Below are 19,321 nucleotides of genomic sequence, written 5' to 3' on the forward strand. Positions count from 1 at the left end.
TTTTCAGCTCTGTTTAAAGACATCATCCATTCCATATTTACAGAGATATCTTATACAACATTCATTCCTTTGACCAGTTTGGCTTACATCAAACCAGTTATTTTATCTCTTTTAATTCTGTGCATCAAATCAGCTATCTTTTTGAGTAGGCATTAGTCCTCATCTTCATAAAATATAGCTCAATTTTGGGGGGGCTTTGGGAGGCATTGAGAAGTTTGTTTTCCAACTGTACAGTAGCACAGAAAATGGTCTTTAATTTTTCTGATCTAATTCTGGAAGTAATTTCCTGTGTATCCTTCCTTGTTGTTCTGAGAACATGTGGAAAATAGTGTGGAATTTAACAGATGGAAGGATGTAATGTTGGGTCCGTTTCCTTAATGTTTTTGTGCTTTGAAATGTCTTAGCATTATAGCTATTTCTGATTTTGAAGTGTGATGTATAAAATCTTAATTCAAATAAAACAGCCTTCTCATTTGACTTTTCTTTTTATTCTGATGAGTGTGTATTTGGAGAATGTAAAGGAAGACATCTTAAAGTATATATTGTCCTGAAATTTGCTTCCTGTCCTTCAGGTTTTACTGACTTCTTCCTATTCCTGAAATTCAAGTTAATTTTTCAGGTTTTCTCTCTATTTAGTTTCAGTCTCCACCAAACACATTTGGGAGAGCAAGCATTACCAGACAGCTATAATCTCTCCACTTTTATGCACCTTTAAAATTAGATCTTAGGACAAGTTTAATTAACTGAAAACAGTAAGAAAGCATCCAGTCTGTAGAATGGACGTGCTATTCTATCATTCCGCTAAATCCCCAAAATTCAAAATGTCTGCACAAATAAGCAAACATAAACAAAATATTATAATGAAATTGCTGCATTTTTCTCTTTTTTCCCCCCCTAAGACTTCCTTGTCAATTCTTTGTTTATAATCTTCCAATATCTGCTCTTATTACACCTTGAAATACTATCATCCTTTACAATGCAAGGCACAGTGTCATCTGGTCCCTACCTCCTCTTAGGACTTAATCTCTGTGATTCCCCCATGTTAACTTTGCTCCTAACACTGACACCCTTTCTATAAGTATGCCCCCTTTCTGTAAGTATGCTAGGTCTTTTCTGACTGAGGGTCTTGGCACTGGTTATTCCTTCTACCCAAAATATCTTCTCTTACACCTTCTCATGCTTGAGTCCTTACCATTCAGGTTTCAGTTCAAATATTACTTTCTTGGAGAAGTGTTATCTCTTCACTCTCTATAAAGTAACTGACATTCCAACTCCAGGTCACTTTACCTATATAAAGTCATCTTGTTTATTTATTACCTTTGCTTCATCTCCTCCCACCACACACACACTATATTAAGTTCCATGAGATCAGGAATCTTACAATGTATGTTAATCCTTATATTTCCAGTTTCTAGAATCCATCCTGACATATAGTAAGTGCTCAAGAAATATTTGAGTGGGTGAATCGATCAGGTAGTCACAACACAACTTATGCTTTACAGAGTGACTATGGGCATCAGCTTTGTATTTCGGCAGGATCTGTGCAAGAATTTTAAATACCTTTCAAAAAACGAGACAGAAGAAAATGGCTTTCAAAAAACCTGCATTTATTATGTGAATGAGGAGCTGACAAAAGTATGGAAGAAATAAAAATTCACAGAACAGTGCAAAGAGAAAAAAGGAGACTTAACATTTTTCATGTTAGGTGCTGGCACATCTAAGAATTAAGGATGAAATGAAATGAGATTAATTGTATGAAGGAGTTTCTTTGTTTGACTGTGATCATTATTTGGAATCACCTCTGTCCCAAATCTGTCTCCCTAGATTTCAGGAAAAGAAAGACAGCTGGACAGAAATAGATTTTCTTCCTTTCTTACTGCACAGCTCACTGCTTTGGGTTTGATAAACTGCCGAAACTACCTGGCTAGCTGGAAGGGAAGGTTATGTTTTTACATTTATATTAAACAAAAATCTGGTGCTTTAATAATAAATCATCATATCTGATGGTATTGCCTCTCTTTCATTTGTTTGCTTTCAAGTGTGCGTGAAAGGTCACACACAGAACAATCCTTGGGCTACAATTTATACTCTGAGGTGACAGTAAGGCCCTGTAACCAGTAACCATCACACACAGAGAAGCTGTCAGAAACCAAATTCATTGCTCCCATTCCCAGAATCCTCTTGTTTTTAGAAAACAGTAAAATATGGTCTCTTTTCTTAGCCCACAAGAAGTTCAAAGATGTCTTTTGATCTGTATTTTGGTTCTATACAATAACTGTAGAAAAAAACCAACACATCTTTAAGATCACATTTTGAAGTTATGGGAGTGAGCACACAGAATTATACTGGAGGGCAGTAACTAGTGCCTTAGAACTTTTAATTTGGTGCAGAATCTGGAATAAAGTCATGGAGTACTCAGCATAATTTTTGGTGGGCAACATATTCTTATTACAGACCTACCCTAGAAAATGAACATACACGTAAACTGTGGTAAGTGTTAGGTTTGTTGTCAGCCTGCCTAATGCATGCTGCCATTCCTGGCTTGGTGTTGCTGTCCATTGTACCACTATGGACATTGTAGTTCATGATGACCTTCTCCCAGCCTTTTCTTTAAAGTTTTACCTTTTCCATTCTTTCCAAGGGACTACAATAATAAATAGCTTTCTAATTGTGTGACGTCTTAATTCCTTTGATTTTTCTGGAGCTAAATATTCTCATTTGTAGAACATTACCACTGAAGATATAATCCAAGATCTTTCCTACTTCCAAAATATGAAGACAAAATAATCACTGTACTTTTCCATGTGATATAGCTCTTTCTGAGAAGACATTAGTAATGTTAATATATGTACTTATATTTGTCATTTTTCATTTAGAAAGAGGTAGAGTAACTTTTTTGATAACTTTAGTGAACAGTCTTCACTAAATTAAAGAAGGAATTCAGGATAAAAGCATTATGGATATAGCAAGGATTCTATATTGAACACAAACTGACATTTTGGTATGGCAAACAGCAGGTGTGAGGGCCATTGTGGGAGATAGCAGATTATATCAACTGAAAGTGAGATGATCCTTTGGAAAGAGCTGGCTCTAAGGAGATGCACCAGGAATAAAAAATTTTCCCAGTAACAAAATTTTTGGCATCAAAGAGATAGCTTATTCTGAAGGCATTTTGCAAATATCCATTTGAAACCACTCCTGACCCCTCAACATATGTCTATGAAAAGCACTGTAATGTAAAACAGGCTTGCTTCACTAAAATATGTAAACTTTTGGGGCAAAGACCCACCAACTTGCCATCACCAATGAAGTATAATAGAAGGGTGCCTTATTCCCTCCCCTGTGTTACCACAGTTGTAGAGTTAGAGCACAGGCGGCAAACACAAGGCCCACAGGTTGAAACTGGCCCTCCACTTTGTTTTTCCTGACCCAGCACCTTGTCTCTACCCAGTAGCAGCACTGAGCTCCTTGCCCCTAGTTAAGGAGTAGTTACATTTATACAGTCCTAAAATTACATTCAGCACTTTGAAGGCAACCATGTGGCTGATGTGGCCCCTGGTGAAAATGAATTTGATACCCCTGTTAGAGGCTTAATATCCATATGGTGTTTTCTAGCAAGAATGTCAGAAGATGGTCAACACAAAGTGGGAATGGATTTCCACATAAGAATGTGGAAAATGAGCCCTGGCTGGCGTAGCTCAGTGGATTGAGCGTGGGCTGGGAACCAAAGTGTCCCAGGTTCAATTCCCAGCCAGGGTACATTCCTGGATTGTAGGCCATAACCCCCAGCAACTGCACATTGATGTTTCTCTCTCTCTCTCCCTCTCTCTCTCTCTCTCTCTCTCTCCCTCCCTTCCCTCCCTAAAAATAAATAAATAAAATCTTTTAAAAAAAAAAGAATGTGGAAAACATCTCCTGGGGATTCCTTCAATACTTGATGGTGGCCCACGGATTCTTTTGAAGGGGCTGAAGTTCAGCCTTGCAGTGTTGTCTCAGAGCCAGTGAAAGTTCAGTTCCTATAATGAATTCAGACTGCATTAGAATGTTCAGAAACCAAGACTCCTAACCTATACATGAAGCCCATGGGCCAAAAATCTGGAGCCATGAATTTAACACAACCAGGGATGTTTGTTCAAAGCTTAGCAACAGATATTTAGGCATTTGAAGAAGAGTTTTGGATTTGCATCATTTAAATATGAAGTTTTCAACCAGCAGAAATTGATACTCAGTCCTTTAGCAATAGTTGCATGAATGATTGCCTAGAATGTTATAGCATCTAAAATATATGAAGATCACTGGTGAAATATACATTACAACAGATGGCCAAGAGGAGGTCCAGTTGGACCGAATGATAGACAACACAAATTAAGAACTTCATAGTTAATTATAGAAGATTAATGGTATTTATGGTGGATATAAAGACCCAGGGACCTTCTCAAATAAAGGGTTAGTATGCTGGTACTCTGCAATGCTCTCCTTTTCAATATGTGGCTAAGGATGAAAAGCCTCCATTAGAATGCCATCTTCAGTAACGCAAATCCCTCAATTCAACATACTGAGACAAGGTATCATAAATTCTCGTGTAATTTGGTCTGGGCATTCCTCTCTTTTATTCTGCTATGTGAATTTAAATCCCATTAACTTTTAAAAGGACTTTCATGCACAGATGATAATAGGCACATTTAGTGGGTACAGTGACTTCATGTACTTTATAATCTTCAACTCTGAGAAGCACCACTTTGCAGAATGTTAACACTCAAGGGCTTTCCCCTTAGCACATACTCTTCAGTCAATATTTATAGAATGAATAAAGGGGGCTCTTGAGGGAGAAAAGCAAGCTGTGTTCCCTTAGATTTAAAAGTACACTTTTATTTCAAGAGTCTTCTGTAAGTTCTGTCCATTTTTTCAAGATTCACCTCACATTTAATGTATTTATCATCTGTTCATTTAGTCATTTGTTTATTACTTCAACTTGTCAACATTTATTGAATGCGTATAACCGTCGGTTGTTTTGTTTGACACTGATTAATAAAAATGGTCTTTATCCTTGATGGGGTCACTGTTTAGAAAGGAAACGGAAAATGTAAATAATTTACATAGTACATGAGAGAGTTGCTGTAAAAATATGTACAAGTGTTATGTGAGTGTAAAAGAAGAAATTCTATCTCTGCTTGATGAAGATAAAAGGGAAGGACGTTTCATGAAAGCAGTCAGGGAAGGTAACTTCTGAGCTGAATCTAATGACAAGCTTTGCTGACTGTGCCCTGCAGACCAAATCTGGCCCATGTCTGTGTCTACTTTCCTGCTTCAGAACAGCAAAACTGAGTTGTGACAGAGACAGTATGGCAGCAAGCCTGACAATACTTATTCTCTGGCCCTTGACAGAAAAAGTTTGCTGACATCTGTTCTAAAATATGGTGGTTTTCCATGGTGTAAGGTTAGAAAAAGCAACATATCCTGAGGCTTGGAGACATGATGAGTGAACATGGGAATTGGAATAAGGAGTCAATGTTCAAGAGGAGCAAGTAGCTCTGTTTGGGTAGGGTGAAGGCTTCACAAAAGAATTGAGGGATAAAGATAGGAAGGTAATTTGAACCAAAATTGTAGGCAATTTTAAATGTTGGTGACATTCTTTCAACAGTCTAGAGGGAACACAGCTCTGAATTCTGGGACTGTTTCTGCTACTTTCTATCTGAGTATAATTTCAAAAGGGGAGCTTTCTGCTCAGCATAGGAGAGCAAGAGTCCCATTACTTCATCTCTGGCTTACCTTTGGGATTACGCATTTATGGAATGCCATGCAATAGCAAGTATGGAACATAGGCCTAGTTTTACCAGCTAATGTTGGAGGGGTTTCTGTCCAAGTGAAGTCCACATTAGAACCAAAGTCATACAAGAGGCATTTTCTAGGCCCCTTAAATTGGTCTGGGATGGTTACAGTAATCCTTGCAATTGAAATGTGAGCCAGTTCATCAGATTTTGGGTCCTCGATCTTGCCTGTTACCACTTGTCACCTCAGAGACGTAACCATCACAGTGACACAAGCTTGGAGAGGTATGCTTCAACAAATGGAGCCTGAATCAAGAAGAGTGGCTCAAAAATCAGTTAGTACACCAGAATCAACTGGGAGACTTCTATTGTAAAAGGTCTGTGGGCTCTACCCCAGACCTGACTCAGAATTTGCAGGCATGGACCCCTGAAATCCTTTAATTTTTAAAAGTGTCTTTGATTATTCCTGTTATGCAACCACTTTGGGAACCACTGTTCCCTGAGACAGTGTCTTTAGGATCATGCTGTTGCCAAGTATTTCTTTTGTACACAACACTTGAATTTTGCTATGTGTGTGCTCAGTGTCATGACTAATGGATAGTCTAATGAAACAGGAGTTTATCTGATAATCAATATCAAAACCACTGGAAGTTTTAATTACTGAGTGATATAAACTATAGAGTGATATGTTTTAAGGTTATTAATAATATGGCATAGATGCATAGGTGGATTAGTGAGAAATGACTGCATAATTTAAGTCATTGAATTGGTGTAAATTTGGACGCCACTCTAAGTTTTTACAGATTCAAGATTTCTTCCACAAACTTCCAAACTGATGTCTAATAGAGAAAAATCTGAATTATTTTAGGAAATCTCATTGCTCTTTTTAAAAGATCCCAGCAGTCTTAGACACTGATAGAAATATCTTTCTTATTCCAAGTCAAAACAAGCCCCTGTATTTTCCACACAGTGATTGTAATTTATATGTCCTTAAAACAATCTTGAAGGAAATAAATGTCTTCTCTTTTAATTCACTTACTATGATTCTCTGCACTCTTTTTTTTTTTCAATCTAAAATGCTTAGTTTGTCCAAATAAACCTCAATGAGCTTGGTTTTCAAATTTCTTATCACTTGGTACATGACATTTTGAATAGCTTTTAGATCAATATTTCCCAAAGCATGTCCTTTGTAACACTAGTTCTGAGACCTACATCTTTAAAAAGGAGTTCCATGGTAAATTCATCAGAGAAAGCTAAAACCTTAGCATCTTAGAGCTTCACAATGCACACTAACTAGTATATGCATTTTCTGATGGAATCTGAGTTTGAGAAAACTCTCTAAAATGGCATGTGTTTAATTTGGTATTTTTCAAACTAATTTAATCAGAGTAGCCATGGAATTATTTTCTTTGTCATTGATATTCCATTGCATACATTTTGGGTAGACTGTTATATGTAGCTGACATTCCTCTTTAAAAGCCAAGAATAAAGAAAAAAAATGACATTCCAAACATCACTGTATGTGTGCTGAGTTCAGACTTTCTCCTTCATAGATGCAAACAATGTGTTCTTTTAAAATGTTCCTAATATAGACCATGACCACATCAGCATTTTTTGGTATTTGCGTTATTCTAATGACTCACCAAAATTCCGGTTAACTAATATCATTAAGGATTTTCACATAAAATGCTGTCAAATTAGGTTATTCTCAGTCTCCTCCATGCTTGATAAAAGATAATGAGAAAGAACTCCATGCATCTCAGCTCTCTGGTCTTCACACCTTTTTAGCATTCCTAACAGAGGTCCCAGGACTACTAGAGGGAATTAACATTTTCTGACTATTACTTCTTTATGTTTAGAGTCTGTGAAACATAAGGTGAAGGTGTAGACAGAATTTTTCATTTATACTTTTTACATTCAAGTAATGACATGTTATTTTTAAAAAGAGACAATGGGCACCATGTTTGTTGAAATTATGAGTGTGTGTGTCTGCTAGCAAGTGTTTTGAATATGTCTTGTGTGAGATATGTGAATTTGCAGAGGAAAGTCACTATGTAATTTTAGACATTTTATCTAATATTAAATAATTTTAGAATTGTTGATCTAAATTTCTCTTTCTCACATGTTCATCAGTCAGGCTAGGATTAGGAAGGGGAGGGGCCAAAGTTTATTTGTTATTAAACTGTTCTGAAGACATGGTACAAAAAGAGAAGAATCTTTGGAATTCTTTCTGAGTCCAAGTTTCACATGTGACTCACAATGAATAATGAACTAAGGCATTTCTTCTTTTTGCACTTACAGAAACCCCTTGATCCCCAGGCCTTAAAGTTCTAGGTGAATGTGATCTGAAACTATTTCTGGTTATATTTTGCTTACTTATTCCAGAAATATAGTTTGAGAAAAATACAACCAGAGACATTGAAATAAAGAACAAAATGACAGTAATCAGAGACGAGGGTGAAGACAGATAATGGGGGAAAATAGGGGAAGGACCATCAAGGGACACGTATAAAGGACACATGGGCAAAGCCAAAGGGGATAGGTTCCAGGGTGGGAGGTGGGAATGAGTGGGGGTGAGGGAGCATGGTGGGTTGAAAATGGAGACAACTGTACTTGAACAACAATTAAAAAAGGAAAAGCATAAAAAACCCTATATTTCTTTTCTTTTTTTATTATATTTTAATCATTTTCAAATACAGTTTTCTCCTTTTTACTCCCAATCCATTCCCCCCTCCCACCCTCCCCACTTCCCTCCCATTACCACCCTCCCCTTAGTTTATGACCATGTGTCCTTTAAGTTTGTTCCTGTGAGCCCTTCCCACTGACCCCTTAAATTCCCTCTTCTCTCCCCTCTAGTCACCGTGAGCCTGTCCTCTATTTCAGTGTCTTTGGTTATATTTTGCTTCTTTCTTTGTTTTGTTATTTCGGTTGCTGTTAAAGGTGAGATCATATGGTATTTGTCTTTCACTGCCTGGCTTGTTTCGCTAAGCATAAGGTTTTCCAGCTCCATCCACACTGTTGCATAGGGTAGGAGCTCCTTCTTTCTTTCTGCTGCATAGAATTCCATTGTGTAAATGTACCATAGTTTTTTGATCCATTCATTTACTGATGGGCATCTTGATTGCTTCCAGCATCTAGCTATTGTAAATTGTGCTGCTATGAACATTGGGATGCATAGGTTCTTTTGAATTGGTGTTTTAGTATTCTTAGGATAGAGTCCCAGCAGTGGGATTGCTGGGGCAAAAGGCAGATCCATTTTTAGTTTTCTGAGGAAGTTCCATACTGCTTTCCATAGTGGTTGTACAAGTCTGCAGTCCCACCAGCAGTGCACTAGGGTCCCCTTTTCTCCACAACCTCTCCAACACTTGTTGTTTGTTGCTTTGTTTATGATGGCCATTCTGTCTGGTGTGAAGTGGTATCTCATTGTGGTTTTAATTTGCATCTCTCTGATAGCTAGCGATATTGAACATCGTTTCATGTGTCTTTGGATTTTCTGTATGTCCTCCTTGGAGAAGTGTCTGTTCAAGTCCTTTGCCCACTTTTTAATTGGATTTCTTGTCTTCTTAGAGTGCAGTCGTGTAAGTTCTTTATATATTTTGGAGATTAAACCCTTGTCTGAGGTATCATTGGCAAATATGTATTCCCATACAGTTGGTTCTCTTTTTATTTTGATACTGTTTTCTTTAGCTGTGCAGAAGCTTTTAATTTTGATGAGGTCCCATTTGTTTATTCTTTCCTTTATGTCCCTTGCTCTAGGGGACACGTGAGTAAAAAAGTTTCTGTGTGAAATATCTGAGATTTTCCTACCTACGTTCTCCTCTAGGACTTTAATGGTGTCACGTTTTATATTTAAGTCTTTTATCCACCTTGAATTTATTTTTTTATATGGTTTAAGTTGGTGCTCAAGTTTCATTTTTTTGCACGTGGCTGTCCAGTTCTCCCAACACCATTTGTTGAAGAGGCTATTTTTATCCCATTTAATGTTGCTGCCTCCTTTGTCAAATATTAATTGGCCATAGAGACTTGGGGTTATTTCTGGGCTCTCTGTTCTGTTCCATTGGTCTATGTGCCTGTTTTTATGCCAGTACCAGGCTGTTTTGATTACAGGCCTTGTAGTATAGTTTAGTGTCGGGTATTGTGATCCCTCCTACTTTACTCTTCTTTCTCAAAATTGCAGCAGCTATTCAGGGTCGTTTATAATTCCATATAAATTTTGAAGTGTTTATTCTATGTCTGTGAAATATGCCATTGGTACTTTAATAGGAATTGCTTTGAATGTGTAAATTGCTTTGGGTAGTATGGACATTTTGATGATATTAATTCTTCCAATCCATGAACACGGTATATGTTTCCATTTGTTTGTGTCTTCCTTCATTTCTTTCTTCAGTGTTGTGTAGTTTTCTGAATACAGGTCTTTTACCTCTTTGGTTAGGTTTATTCCTAGATATTTTATTTTTATTTTTGCTATTTTGAATGGGATTTTTTCCTTGATCTCTGTTTCTGCTGTTTCATTGCTGGTGTACAGAAATGCCTTTGATTTCTGGATATTGACTTTGTATCCTGCTGTTTTGCCAAATTCATTTATTAGGTCATGCAGTTTTTTGGTAGAGTCTATAGGATTTTCTATGTATACTATCATGTCATCTGCAAACAGTGACAGTTTTGTTTCCTCCTTTCTGATTTGAATGCCTTTTATTTCTTTTTCTTGTCTGATTGCTGTGGCTAAAACTTCCAGTAATATACTGAACAGAAGCCGTGAAAGTGGACAGCTTTGCCTTGTTCCTCTTCTTAGTGGAAAAGATTTTAATTTTTGCCCATTGAGTATGATGCTGGCTGTAGGTCTCTCATATATGGCCTTTATTATGTTGAGGAATGCTCCCTCTATTCCCACTTTGCTGTGTTCTTATCATGAATGGGTGCTGTACCTTGTCAAATGCTTTTTCTGCATCAATTGATATGATCATGTGGTTTTTGTCTTTGTTTTTGTTTATGTGATGTATTACATTTACTGACTTGCGAATATTGAACCATCCTTGCATCCCTGGAATGAATCCCACTTGGTCATGGTGTATGATCTTTTTAATGTATTGTTGGATGTGGTTTGCCAGTATTTTGTTGAGGATTTTAGCATCAATGTTCATCAGTGATATTGGCCTGAAGTTTTCTTTCTTTGTTGTGTCTTTATCTGGTTTTGGAATTAGGATGATGTTGTCCTCATAAAAAGAGTTTGGAAGACTCCCATCTTTTTGGATTTTTTGAAATAGTCTGTGAAGGATAGGTGTTAGCTCTTCCTTAAATGCTTTGTAGAATTCTCCTGTGAAACCACCTGGTCCAGGGCTTTTGTGTGTTGGGAGTTTTTTGATTACTGCTTCAATTTCTTTTGCTGTTATTGGTCTGTTCAGGTTTTCTGCTTCTTTTTTATTGAATTTTGGAAGATTATATTTTTCTAGAAATTTGTCCATTTCACCTAGGTTTTCAAATTTCTTGGCATACAGTTCTTTGTAGTGATTTCTTACAATCCTTTGTATTTCTGTGGTATCTGTTGTAATCTCTCCTCTTTCATTTCTGATTGTGTTTATTTGGGTCTTCTCTCTTTTTTTCCTGATGAGTCTGCTTAAAGGCTTGTCGATTTTGTTTATCTTTTCAAAGAACCAGCTCTTGGATTCATTGATCCTTAGAATCATGCATTTAGTCTCTATGTCATTTAATTCTGCTCTGATCTTGGTTATTTCCTTCCTTCTGCTTGCTCTGGGCTGCCTTTGTTGTTGTTCCTCGAGTTCTTGTAGACGTAGGGTTATGTTGTTTGTTTGGATGTTTGTAACCTTTTTAGGTGGGCCTGTATAGCTATGAACTTCCCTCTCAGGACTGCCTTGGCTGTGTCCCATAAGTTTTGGGTTGTTTTGAGTTCGTTTTCATTTGTTTCCAGAAACCTTTTGATTTCTTCCGTAATATCATTCTTGACCCATTCATTATTTAATAGCATGCTATTTAATTTTCATGATTTTGAGTGTTTTTGGTTTTTTTTCCTTCGGGTTTTTTTCTAGCTTCAGACCCTTGTGGTCTGAGAAAATGGTTGGTATGATTTCAATTTTCTTGAAATTCTTGAGGCTTGTTTTGTGTCCTATCATGTGGTCTATCTTTGAGGATGTTCCATGTACATTTGAAAAGAATGTATATTTAGCTTCTTTTGGGTGGAGGACTCTGTATATATCAGTAAAGTCCGTTTCCTCAAGGGTATTGTTCAATGCCACAATATCTTTGTTGATATTTTGTTTGGAAGATCTGTCCATTTTTGATAGTGGGGTGTTAAAATCTCCCACTATAATTGTGTTGCTGTCCATATCTTTCTTGAAGTCCTCTAAGATTTTCTTTATGTATTTCAGCGCTCCTATGTTGGGTCCATATATATTTACAATATTTATGTCCTTTTGATGTATTCTTCCCTTGAGTATTATGAAGAAAAATATGGAACGCTTCACGAATTTGCGTGTCATCCTTGCGCAGGGGCCATGCTAATCTTCTCTGTATCATTCCAATTTTAGTATATGTGCTGCTGAAGAGAGCACCGTATATTTCTTAAGGCAAAAAAATTCCCATTTAATGTCACTGCTGACCATTCAGTATACTTTGGAAAGATATCAATGACCTAATCTTAAGATGTATAATGTCTAGGCCATTTTTAAATGCAGGAGTTATCTTTCTACTTCCTTCAGTCATCTTGCATTATTGATGAGAAAAAAATGGTGATGAAAAATGTTGTTGTTTTAAAGAAAAATCCATTTAAACTTCTCTATGCAGGAGTAAATCATAGGCTTTCAAGCTGAGAGAGAACCTATTTATCAGCTTAAATTGCAATTCCTATGGAAGATGGAGAGTCCTTGAGGATTTTGAGTAAAACTTGTCTTCTCATAAAGTGATTTCTTGTAACCTTTTCATTAATTCTGTACCCTAACTCTACCAAGGATTTATCTTTTAGAAGGAGTAGAAGTTTTAAAAACTGAATATTACTCTGCAGTTCCTGAATCAGCTGTTTTTCAGTATTGTTCACTGAGCCAGGCTGGTCTGGCTCAGTTGGTTGGAGTGTTGTTCCATGCACTAAAAGCCTGCAGGTTTGATCCTAGGTCAGGGCACATACCTAGGTTGCAGTTTCAATCCGTGGTTGGTACACATGTGGAAGGCAACTGGTCAGTTTCTCTCTCACATCGATGTTTCTCTTCTCTCTCTTTCTGGAATCAATATATATTTAAAAAATACATTGTTCCCAAATACAGGACAGGATTAGATGACAGCCATGCTGTTAAATATGACAGTTTTAGAAAAGAAATTCTGGCCATGTTTTTGGCAATGTTTCATGGGATGATTCATTGACATGGATAATTCAGAGGTAGAAGAAGAAACAGAACAGTCAAAAGCCTAAGGTGTAAGTGGTGTGTTTGACTCCCCAGCCTGTACAAATAAGTGGTTATGCATCTTTAAGTGGTATTGAACCCAGTGTTTTCCTCTGAGAGCCACCAATATATTCCATGCTGAAAAATACACACAGAATGAAGTATACAGGTTAAGATTAATTTATCAGAATATGATTCAGCTTCACTGCAGCTATAAAGTTGAAGATCAAATTCACTGGTTTTGATGAAAACAGATAATAATAATTATAATTATTCGAAGTGATTTTTGTCACAATGTGTTATGGTACATTAGATGTTGCAACCTGCAGATGCATTGGGTTGATCTTGAAGACCACATAAGTGATTAATCATATATTGATTCATAAAGGAGCAGTCTCATATAGTGAGGGTGGCTTTTCATTAAGTTGAAATGTAAAATAGATCAAGATAAAATGTAATCATGGAAACTGTCTTGCAGATTACCAACAAGGAGGATCACACAGTAATACCCAGGACAAATCTCAAATTGAATAATTTACCTTTTAAACAATGAAAGCAGATTGCATTGTATTATTGTTTATCCATATATAAAATAATATGGAGAGTAAAATTTTTAAAAAAGATAGTTTGTTGGGCAAGAGTAAGTGTTATAGTATTATAAAGGTAGAAATTAAGAACTCTTATTACTATTATACTGGGACATTCCTTAAAATGGAGAGAGTTCTCTTTTTTATTCTTGAATAAATTTGACACATAACATTGTGTAAGTTTAAGGTGTACAGTGTGGTCCTTCGGTATATTTATGTATTGTAATATGATTGCCAATGTCATAATATTTATCATATTACATAATGATAGTATCACAGTATTGTCTATTTTATTATATTGTGCATTAGAGCTTTATCATTTCTTTACTACTTGTTAAAACTTTGTACCTTACACACTATCACTGTTATCCCCAATCCCAGGGGTTATCTCAACCCCTAGTAACCTCAATTTTACTCTCTGATTTTTGTAGGTTTAACTTTTCTAGATTCTATATACAAGCGAGATTATATAGTACTTGTCTTTGTCTGACTTATCTCATGTAGCATAATGTGATCAAAGTCTATCATGTTGCAAGTGTGTGGACTTCCTCCTTTCTCAGGACTGAATAGTATTCCCTTGTTTATATGTACCACATCTGTTTTTAAGTATTTTTATTGATTATGCTATTACAGTTTTCCCAATTTTTTCCCCGTTATCCCCCTTCCACCCTGCACCCCCAACCCTCCAGCATTCCCCTCCCCCTTAGTTCATGCCCATGGGTTGTACATACAAGTTTTTGAGTCCTCTGTTTCCTACACTACTTTTATCTCTCCCCATCTATTTTATGCCTACTAATTACGTTTTGTCTTGCCTGTCTCTTTCTCCTTCCATTCCTCCCTTCCCACTGCCCACTGAACTCCCTCTGTGTGATGTCCATTTCTCTGGTTCTGTTCCTGTTCCGGTTGTTTGCTTAGTTTTTGTTTTCATTGTCTTTCTTTTCTTTTAGGTTCCTTTGTTGATAGTAGTGAGTTTGTTGTCATTTGATTATTCATATTTTTGATCTTTTTCCTTGACAAGTCCCTTTAACATTTCATATAATAAGGGCTCGGTGATGATGAACTCCTTGAACTTGACCTTATCTGGGAAGCACTTTAGCTGCCCTTCCATTCTAAATGATAGCTTTGCTGGATAGAGTAATCTTGGATGTAGTTCCTTGCCTTTCATGACTTCAAATACTTCTTTCCAGCCCCTTCTTGCCTGTAAGGTGTCTTTTGAGAAATCAGCTGATAGCCTTATGGAAACCCCTTTGTAGGTCACTGATTCCTTTCCTCTTGCTGCTTTTAGGATTTCCTCTTTGTCTTTAATCTTCGGTAACTTAGTGATGATGTGCTTAGTTATGTTCCTTTTTTGGCCCAACTTCTTTGGGACTCTCTGAGCTTCCTGGACATCTTGGAAGTATTTCCTTCACTAGATTGGGGAAGTTTTCTTTCATTATTTGCTCAAATAAGTTTTCAATTTCTTGCTGCTGTGCTTCTCCTTCTGGCACCCCTATAATTCAGATATGGGAATGTCTCAGGTTGTCCCAGAGAATCCTCAGCCTCTCTTAATTTTTTTGGATTCTTGTTTCTTCGTTCCGATCCAGTTGGATGTTTATTTCTTCTGTTTGTTCCAAATTTTTGCTTTGAATCCTGGTTTCCTTCTTGTCACTGATGGTTCCCTAAATACTTTACTTTATTTCATTTAGTGCATCTTCCATTTTTTGACCAAGCTCAATCAGTTCTGTGAGCATTTTGATTACCAGGGCTTTAAATTCTCCATCAGATAGGTTGGCAATCTCTTCATCACTTAGTTCTCTTTCTGCGGTTTTGCTGTGTTCTTTCATTTGGGCCATATTTCTTTGTCTTGGGACAGCTGATAGGTTGTAAGGGGGCGGGGCCTTAGGTATTCACCCAGGTAGGGCAACCCTCCTTGCTGTGCTGCCTGTGAAGGAGGGTCCAGAGAGAGAACAATGCAGCTTGCCTGTTCATCTGTAGCACACTTTCCAACAGACTTGTGTCAGACTGAGAGCACCTCTCACTGTGGCAACCCCAGCCTTAGCCCACAGTCAGCTCTGAGTGTCAGTTTCCCTTAATTCAGCCTCTCCTGTGCAGCTCTGCCAAGCTCCCCACTCAGCCCCACCCCTCAACCACCTCACTGCAGTTTTTCTGAGTTGGCCCATGAGGCCTGCTTTACCAGTCCTCATGGACTGTAGCAGTTGATTTTTGGTTGATTTTTTTCTTTAATTCCCTGATTGTCAGAGTTTCATGCAGTTTGATTATTTGGCACTTTTGGTTGTTTATTGCTTTTAGATTGGTTGTTATCCTCCTTTTGGTTGTGCAAAGAAGCGAAGGGTTTCAACCTATGCCTCCATCTTGACCAGAACTCAGGAAGTGTACCACATCTTTTTTATTCATTCATCCATTGATGGGCATTTAGGTTGTTTCCATATCTTGGCCATTGTATATAAAGCCGCAATAAACACAATAGAATGAAAAGGAAACCCATGTACATAGTGGGTGAGAATGCAAATTTATCCATCTACAATGGAAAACAATACAGAGGTTCCTCAAAAAATTAAAACAGATCTACCATATGATCCAGCAATTCCACTACTGGGTATATACTCCAAGGAAGTGAAAATAGGATTTTGACAAGATATCTGCACTCTCATGTTTATTGCAGCATTATTCACAGTAGCCAAAATATGGAAACTACCCAAGTGACCATCAATGTATATATTTCCTGAATCAGAAGTGGATGGGATGTTAAACAGTTTTTTATGCACTTGAAACCTGTATAATTTTATTAACTAATGACATTTCAATGAATTTAGTTTTTCAGAAAGTAAAAACTCCCAGTTATAAAATAAGTAAGCAGTAGATTTTGAGAAAGAAGAGCAAAGTAGGAGGAATCACAATACCTGATGCCAAACTGTATTACAAGTCCACTGTAATCAAACCAGCCTGGTACTGGCATAAAAACAGGCACATGGACCAATGGAAGAGAAGAGATAGTTCAGAAATAAACCCAAGTCTCTATGGTCAATTAATATTTGACAAAGGGAGCAGCAACATAAAATGGAGTAAAAATAGCCTCTTCAACAAATGGTGTTGGGAGAACTGGACAGCTACATACAAAAAAAAGGGGGGGGAGAAACTCGGAGCACCAACTTACACCATACACAAACATAAATTCAAGGTGGATAAAAGATTTAAATATAAGTCTTGACACCATTAAAGTCCTAGAGGAGAACATAGGCAGGAAAATCTCAGATATTTCATGCAGCAACATTTTACTGATATGTCCCCTAGAGCAAGAGGACATAAAGGAAAGAATAAACAAATGGGATCTCATCAAAATAAAAAGTTTCTGCACAGCTAAAGAAAACAGCATTAAAATGAAAAGAGAACCAAGTGTATGCAGAACATATTTGCTGATGAGACCTCAGACAAAGGTTTGATGTCCAAAATATATAAAGAACTCATATGACTTCACTCTAAGAAGACAAGCAACCCAATTATAAAATGGGCAAAGGACTTGAACAGACACTTCTCCAAGGAGGACATAGAGAGGATCCAGAGACATGAAAAGATGCTCAATATCACTAGCTATCAGAGAGATGCAAATTAAAACCACAATGAGATACCATTTCACACCTGTTAGAATGGCCATTATAAACAAAGTAACAAACAACAAGTGTTGGAGAGGTTGTGGAGAAAAGGGGACCCTAGTGCACTGTTGGTGGGATTGCAGACTGGTACAACCACTATGGAAAGCAGTATGGAACTTCCTCAGAAAACTAAAAATGGATCTGCCTTTTGCCCCAGCAATCCCACTGCTGGGACTCTATCCTAAGAATACTAAAACACCAATTCAAAAGAACCTATGCATCCCAATGTTCATAGCAGCACAATTTACAATAGCTAAGTCCTGGAAGCAACCTAGGTGCCCATCAGTAAATGAATGGATCAAAAAACTCTGGTATATTTACACAATGGAATACTATGCAGCAGAAAGAAAGGAGGAGCTCCTGCCCTTTGCAACATCATGGGTGGTACTGGAAAGCATTATGCTAAGCAAAATAAACAGGCAGTGGAAGACAAATACCATATGAAGAAATGAAGCAAAATATAACCAGAGACATTGAAATTAAGAACAATCTGACAGCAACCAGAGGGAAGGTGGGAGGGGATAATTTGGGGAAAAATTTTCAGTAACTACTATGAAGAACACATGGACACCTTAGGTGCCTTTGACAGGAACCTAAACAACAAAACAAAGAAACAAGCCAAATATAACCTAATACACTGAAATAGAGAACATGCTGACAGTGAGCAGAGAGAGGGGAGGGAGTTTCAGGGGAAGAGGGAACGGGTTTACAGGAACAAGTATAAAGGACATATGAACAAAAACTAGGTGGGGGTGGAAATGGGAGGGAGGCGGGGAGGGCTGGTACAGGTCGGCTGGGATGGGAGTAAAAGACAGAAAACTGTACTGGAACAATAATTAAAAAATAAGTAAGCAGTAGAGATGTAATGTACAAATGATGACTATAGTTCACACTGCTTTCTGTATGATGCATAGAAAAGTTGTCAATGGAGATGATCCTAAGAGTTCTCTTTACAAAGAAAAATCTTACTCTTTTCTTTATGTTTTAACAATATGAGATGATGGAATGATGGAAGTTAATTAAACCTATTGTGGTAATCATTACACAGTATATGTAAATCAAACCACATGTAATACATCTAAAACTTATTCAGTATATATGTCCATTATTTCTTTTTATACTTATTTTTAAAAGTTATTTTACTGTTGTTCAATTATAGTTGTTCTGCATTTTCCCCCATCACTCCTCTGCCAGTCAAACCCACCTCCCTCCCTTGCTAACTTCCTCACCCTTGGTTTTGTCCATGTGTTCTTCATAGTAGTTACTGAAAATTTTTCCCCAAATTATCCCCTCCCACCTTCCCTCTGGTTGCTGTCAGATTGTTCTTAATTTCAATGTCTCTGGTTATATTTTGCTTCATTTCCTCTTTTGTTGATTGTGTTCCAGTTAAAGGTGAGATCATATCGTATTTGCCTTTCAACACTTGGCTTATTTCACTTAGCATAATGCTGTCCAGTTCCATCCATGCTGTTGCAAAGGGTAGGAGCTCCTCCTTTCTTTCTGCTGCATAGCATTCCATTGTGTAATTGCACCATAGTTTTTTATCCACTTATATCCTGATGGGCACTTAGGTTGCTCCCAGCACATGGCTATTGTAAATTGTGCTGCTATGAACATTGGGTGCATAGGTTCTTTTGGGTTGGTGTTTCAGGGTTCTGAGGATATAATCCCAGTAGTGGAATTGCCAGGTCAAAAAGCAGCTCCATTTTTAGTTTTCTGAGGAAATTCCATACTGTTTTCCACAGTGACCGCACCAATCTTATTTCCCACCAACAGTACACTAGGCTTCCCTTTCTCCATATCCTCTCCAACATTTGTTTATGATGGCCATTCTCACTGGTGTGAAGTGTTATCTCATTGTGGTTTTAATTTGCTTCTCTCTGATGGCTAGTGATGCTGAGCATCTTTTCATATGTCTGGGCCCTCTA

At 37.3% G+C, this 19,321-nt stretch overlaps 1 long non-coding RNA gene and 1 other non-coding gene across 2 annotated transcripts; one reads left to right on the plus strand and one right to left on the minus strand.

Annotated features, from left to right (window-relative positions):
• LOC118501870 lies at positions 1 to 17,872 on the plus strand. Its single transcript, XR_004904532.1, has 4 exons — positions 1 to 119; positions 4,009 to 4,012; positions 11,555 to 11,561; positions 17,862 to 17,872. It is a non-coding gene; the product is annotated as an uncharacterized LOC118501870 (long non-coding RNA).
• Positions 12,228 to 12,334, minus strand: LOC114502241. Its single transcript, XR_003685071.1, has one exon. It is a non-coding gene; the product is annotated as a U6 spliceosomal RNA (small nuclear RNA).
• Positions 17,873 to 19,321: the final 1,449 nt, after the last annotated feature.

Source organism: Phyllostomus discolor, chromosome 7, assembly GCF_004126475.2.
Source record: "Phyllostomus discolor isolate MPI-MPIP mPhyDis1 chromosome 7, mPhyDis1.pri.v3, whole genome shotgun sequence".
Classification (NCBI taxonomy): domain Eukaryota; kingdom Metazoa; phylum Chordata; class Mammalia; order Chiroptera; family Phyllostomidae; genus Phyllostomus; species Phyllostomus discolor.